The 6,329-nt window shown below is 51.5% G+C and overlaps 1 pseudogene; it reads right to left on the reverse strand.

The window, feature by feature from the left end:
- Positions 1-3,850: 3,850 nt before the first annotated feature.
- On the reverse strand, positions 3,851-6,047 carry LOC138443007 (heterogeneous nuclear ribonucleoprotein D-like pseudogene; annotated as a pseudogene).
- Positions 6,048-6,329: the final 282 nt, after the last annotated feature.

A 6,329-nucleotide genomic window follows, 5' to 3' on the forward strand; every position in this document is an offset into this window, starting at 1 on the left:
CAGCACCAGGCCCCACCCTGGGGAAGGGAGGAAGGAAGCAAGGGCAGGGTGTGAGAGAGAGCGGCACATTATGGGGTGACCTCATGGGAGCTCTGGTTTGTCACGGCCCACGTGCGCCAGGTGCCACGTGGAGCGCTGCAAGCGGCCACCCTCAAGCAGGATTCTAGGAGGTTCTGTCTTGCCCCTGCAGTGCACAAGTCCCCGTCCAGCGACGACGCCAGGCCTCACGACCCCCACTCCCCCCAGCCTCTGCCGGGTCCTTCCTCCACCCCGGCCCAGCAGGCAGGAGGCAGGGGGCAAGTGGGATCCAGGGAGCTTCATGGGGCCTAAAGCTCACACGGCGTGGGGCTCTCTCTACAGAAGAGAATGCAAAGTTACAGAGACAAGATGAGGTGTGAAACGGACACTCATTTAGAGTGAGAAAAAATGAAGACAACTTAAAACTCCGACAAGCACACAAAAGCTGAAAAAACAAGATGTTTTTATTAACTAGCTGCCTGGTTCATCTCCATCGTACTCTTCCGGGTATGACCTGGTCACATCTTTGTCAGTTATCTCGGTATATGGCGATGTGATGTCATGTCTGAGAGAAGGAATAGAAATGCTGTTGCCGTTCTCCCAGCAGGGCTGCCTGAAGTGCATTTTCTCTTATTGAGATTTAGGACACATAGAACGTGGTCCCCTATCCCACGCAGTGCGTATAGATAGCTTCCCTGGTGGCTCAGACAGTAATGGATCTGCCTGCAATGCAGGAGACCCGGGTTCGATCCTTCGGTCGGGAAGATCCCTTGGAGGAGGGAATGGCAACCCACTCCAGTACTCTTGCCTGGAGAATCCCATGGACAGAGGAGCCTGGTGGGCTGCAGTGCACAGGGTCACAAAGAGCTGGACACGACTGAGTGACTAACACTTTCTTCTCTTCTCTATGTGCATACATTTTGTGCTTAGTTGCTCAGTCATGTTCGACTCTTTGCAACCTCGTGGACTGCCAGGCTCCTCTGTCCATGGGGTGCTTGATGACTTGAGAATTTAATCTCATCAAAGAACCATTTCAACATGGAGGAAAGGATGAATCTGGTTTAAAAAGAATTTTGGGGAGTCACTAGTTGGATGGTACCACCGATTCAATGGACATGAACTTGGGCAAACTCTGGGAGATGGTGAAGGACAAGGAAGCCTGGTGTGCAGCAGTCCATGGGGTCTCAAAGGGTCAGACATGACTTGGCAACTGAACAACAACAACAACTCTATCTATGTAGTTTGGATTACCGGATATTTGTATTTGGGGGCCCGTACCTTAGGGCACTGTCCTAGGGCACAGCTAGTTTCTTGTGCCCTAAACAGCAGTTCTGGCCAAGTCCGTTTCCTAAGATTCCCATTTCTGAAAAGGAAGCAACTCATGGTGCCCGCTTACCGTTGCAAACAACGTGGTCGACCCATTTCCGCTCTGAAAACTGCCCGCCCTGAGGCCCAGTGCTGTGTGCCGCGCTAAGTTGCTCAGGCGTGTCCGACTCTTTGCAACCCCTGGATTGTAGCCCACCAGGTTCCCCTGGCTATGGGATTTCCCAAGCAAGAATATTGGAGTGGGTTGCCGTTTCCCACTCTAGGGAACCTTCCCAACCCAGGAATGGCCCCCGCGTCTCTTATGTATCCTGCATTGGCAGGGAGGTTCTTGACCGTCTGAGCTACCAGGGAAGCCTCCTAAAGCCATCCTCAGGAATCAGTCCCAGGCGGAGCAGAGACTCCAACGTGAAAGGCAAAGCCACAGGGTCTTTAGAAGCTAATGTGGGATGTACTCATCTCCTTGACGCTGGAAAGGCTTTACACGAAAGCAGTAACAAGCAAAGGAAAATATTGATCGTTACAGGTATATTAAGCTGCCTGTACATCAAAAGAGGCCATCAAAAGAGTGAAAGCAAGCCCAAGGATGGGAGGAGATAGTCACAACACACAAAACTGATGCAGCATGAGTGTCTGGGTTACACAAAGAGCTTTGAGGACTTCACACAGAACACTGCAAGGGCTCATGCCAGAGCCCTGGTCAGCTCAGGGGGTGCGTGCGCTGGGCCCAGAGCCAATTTCCCTGCACCTCAGCAGGCATCATCGCGAAGTGGGAGTCACACGGAAAGTGCCTGCGTGCAGGTCTCCTTGGGGAAGGATGGAGGTGGGGGAGGATGAACTCTTACAAAAACGTCAACTTTTTAAAATGCGTTTTCAGTAATTGCTGTTCTGTGCCAAGCTCGGCCTGGTAGGAGTTCCGTGTTGGAGTCACTGAGTAGGAGGTGATAACAGACAGGTTAATCGTCCTCATGCAGCGATGTGGTGCTGAGCGATGATCCAGGGACCAGATGAGGTGCTTCCCCAGGGCTGCCAGGGCAGGAGGCCATGGGCAGAGCAAAGGGTACAGGAACAGGGGGGCAGGGGAAGCAGGGGAGGGGTCCCTGCGGCCCCATCGCAGGGCACATCTGGGCTGGAGAGGCTCCAGGCCAGCCCCCAAGCCCTAGACCAGGAAGCTGCAGCCTGAAGAAACGTCGCAGCAGCAGGCACCGCGGGGACGGAGCTGTCTGGAGCCTGGAAAAGGAGGGTAGAGCCGGTTCTCTACCCCACCCCCTCCCCAGCCCCCTTCAGCAGGCCCTGATGGCTGATGTCGCTCCCAGGCCCGCTGTGGACCTGAAGTCCATATGAGATGCCCACCATCTTTCCCTCTGCCCATCACCATCAACGGCTTTGTGGCATCTTGCGGCTGAAAAAAGACAGCATATTCTAGGACCAGGCTGGGGACAAAGGAAGAATTCATTACGCATCCCTCCATCCATCCATTCGTCCATCACCCAGCAAATCATAGCTTGATTCCAGGCACCTCAAGCCCTTTCTGGAACAGCTAAATGCCACGTGCTAGCCGCTCAGTCCTGTCCACAACCCCGTGGACTGTAGCCCACCAGGCTCCTCTATCCATGGGATGCTCCAGGGAAGAATACTGGAATGGGTTGCCATTCCCTTCTTCAGGAGATCTTCCCGACCCAGGGATGGAACCCTGGTCTCCCGCATTGCAGGCAGACGCTTTACCTGGAGCCACAGGAGGCACTGTTCAGTTCAGTTCAGTCGCTCAGTCGCGTCTAACTCTGTGACCCTGTGGACTGCAGCACGCCAGGCTTCCCTGTCTATCACCAATTCCCGGAGCTCACTCAAGCTCATATCCCTTGAGTTGGTGATGCCATCCAGCCACCTCATCCTCTGTCTCTGGAGGTGCTGTACTCAGCCATGAAAAAGAATGAAACAATGCCTCTTGCAGCGAGATGGATGGACCTAGAGATTATCGTGCTAAGTAAGTCAGGCAAACACAAATATCACACAATATCGCTTACATGTGAAATCTTAAAAAAAATGATACTAATAAACTTATTTACCAAACAGAAATAGACTTACAGACATGGAAAATGGAACTTATGGTTACCAAAGGGGAAAAGGCGGGGAGGGATAAACTGGAAGCTCAGGATTATTAGTTATACACAATAATACATAAATAGATAAGCAACAAAGACCTACTGTATAGCACGGGGAACCATATTCAATATCTTGTAGTAACCTATTATGGAAAAATTTGAAAAAGTGTATACACACACACACGCACACACACACACACACATATGTATATCTAACTAAAATACTTTGCTGTGGACCTGAAACTAACACAGCATTGTAAATCAACTGTGCCTCAATTCTTTTTTTTTTAAACAATCACATAAAGAAGCATTTATTTGAGCTTTAACATATAATCATACAAATAAAGTTTGTATAAACACAAATCCTCACTGAGTCGTTACACAGATAGCAAGAGACAAAGTCCAGCTCACTTTTCCTTTACTTGCTCCTCGTCTGTATATGTGATAAAGCAAAATCCTCTCATTTGTTTTTGTATCCACAGGACGTTCAATATTTTCAATCTCTCCAAAGTCTCTAAAATATTCTTTCGTTTGTTCCTCCGAAGTATCTGGGCTCAATCCACCCATGAAAACCTTTTTTTTGGACGGGGGTGGGGGTTCCTTCCCCTTTAAAGCTTTGGACCTTCTCAGTTCAGTTCAGTTCAGTTCACTCAGCTGTGTCTGACTCTTTGTGACCCCATGAATCGCAGCACGCCAGGCCTCCCTGTCCATCACCAACTCCCGGAGTTCACCCAGACTCACCTCCATCGAGTCGGTGATGCCATCCAGCCACCTCATCCTCTGTCGTCCCCTTCTCCTCCTGCCCCCAATCCCTCCCAGCATCAGGGTCTTTTCCAATGAGTCAACTCTTTGCATGAGGTGGCCAAAGTACTGGAGTTTCAGCTTTAGCATCAGTCCTTCCGATAAACACCTAGGACTGATCTTGTTTAGAATGGACTGGTTGGATCTCCTTGCAGTCCAAGGGACTCTCAAGAGTCTTCTCCAACACCATAGTTCAAAAGCATCAAGTCTTTGGCGCTCACCTCTCTTCACAGTCCAACTCTCACTTTCATACATGACCACCGGAAAAACCATAGCCTTGACTAGACGGACCTTTGTTGGCAAAGTAATGTCTCTGCTTTTGAATATGCTGTCCGGGTTGGTCATCTAGGGTCTATCAATTTGCCATCCAGTTTGTGTTACTTCAGTTTCCAAACCTTATCAACACTAGCAGCACCCTTGAAAAGAACAAATCCAAATCCTCGTGATCTTCTAGTAACAGGATCTGTTCTAACCGTGCAGTCCACCACGCCCCCAAATCGAGACAAATACTCAGTCAGATCTTTCCTGCTTGTATCCCAGCTCCAGCCTCCAGTAAACACCTTGCCGGCATCCTGCTGGTCCCTGCCCGAGCTGGCCTTGGAGCCCTCTGCGAATTCCTCTGTTGCTGCACTGTTCACGACTTCGGTAGCGGCGGAGTTGTCAGCAGAGGGTGCTGGCGCCCAGTCTGCGTCCAGCGGCAGCGGCGGCGGAGCATTGTATGGAGCTGGATTTAAAATGGCAGCGGAAGAGCCTCAATTCTTTTTAAGTAATTAAATTCCAGGTCCTCCCAAGATGCCCAGGTTTTCTCCGCTCCCTTCCTTTCATGGACCCTCCACTTGGAATGCCCTCCTGTTACCCCCAGAAACTGGGTTCACCTCTTAGTGGGTATCGAGCCAAACCAATCAGATCAAAAAGTGGGAGAATGATTTATTATCTGCCGCGAGTAAGGAGAACTTCGGGGGTACTTCCCAACGCAGTGTATCCCAGGACAGCAAAATGGGGGAAGTTTCAAGCTGCGGGAGCACACACGCTCGTGAAAGGGCTTGTGCAAAGAGGAATGGAGCATAGCACTGGGGCAGCGTCATCCCAGGCTGACAGAGGCCAGGGTCTTGGCTGACTGAAGCCAGCAAAGATCAACATCGTCAGTGGTCTGGCGGCCAGTTAGTCTGGGGGCCAGTTGTCCAAGGGGGTTTGGACCCTGTTCGACAGCTCAGAGAGTATGTGTCAGACTATTCTTTATCTCGGAAACAGAACTGGCAGTCTCTGTAACTGATGTGAGGCTTCCCTGGAGGCTCAGCAGTACAGAATCTGCCTGATATGTTGAAGACTGCCTGCTATGCAGGAGGTCAGGATTCATTCCCTAGGTTAGGAAGGTCCTCTGGAGAAGGAAGTGGCAACCCACTCCAGTATTTTTGCCTGGGGAATCCCATGAACAGAGGAGCCTCGCGCGCTACAGACCATGGGGTCGCAGAGTCAGACACGACGTACAGACTAAACTGCCAGGACTGACGCATTATCTCCGGTTAAATTGTTAAATTACTTCCCTGGCCTGGTAATAGCTGTTTGCTCTCACGTGCTTTTGTTTCCTTAAAGTCATTCACTCCCGAGGCCTGCTCTTCCTCACAGGCCAGCGCTGTGGCCAGGCTGAGATGGCAACATGGCCTAGGCCTACAGTGGCTTCTCTCATGTCAAGAAAGCTACGCTTGGCTCTCTTCCCTGGGGCACTGCCTCTCAGGCCCGGTCCACCATCCTCACCAGACGTGGCTTGCGCGGCTCTGCCTCGAAGCACCAAAGCACCCCCATGGGTGCCTCTACCTGACCCCAGAAGCTGCTCGAGGCCGCCGTCTGGTTCCCACTCTTTGCCTGCCCCCAGTCTCCCCGCTGGGAGAGCGGCCCTAGCACGTTGGCTGTATTCAGGTTTGTTTACTAGAATACGGCAGGTGGGGAGAGAGAACAGGTACACAGACATCTCTAATAGCAGAACCAGTGCGGGGGGGAGAAGGGGGTGCAATTTAAAGTTGGCGTTGAGGTGCAGGCACTCGCTAGAGGGCGGGGGGAAGCTTTGGGGAGGCGGGAACACCTGTG

The sequence above is a fragment of the Ovis canadensis genome, chromosome 6 (genome assembly GCF_042477335.2).
Source record: "Ovis canadensis isolate MfBH-ARS-UI-01 breed Bighorn chromosome 6, ARS-UI_OviCan_v2, whole genome shotgun sequence".
In the NCBI taxonomy this organism is placed as follows: domain Eukaryota; kingdom Metazoa; phylum Chordata; class Mammalia; order Artiodactyla; family Bovidae; genus Ovis; species Ovis canadensis.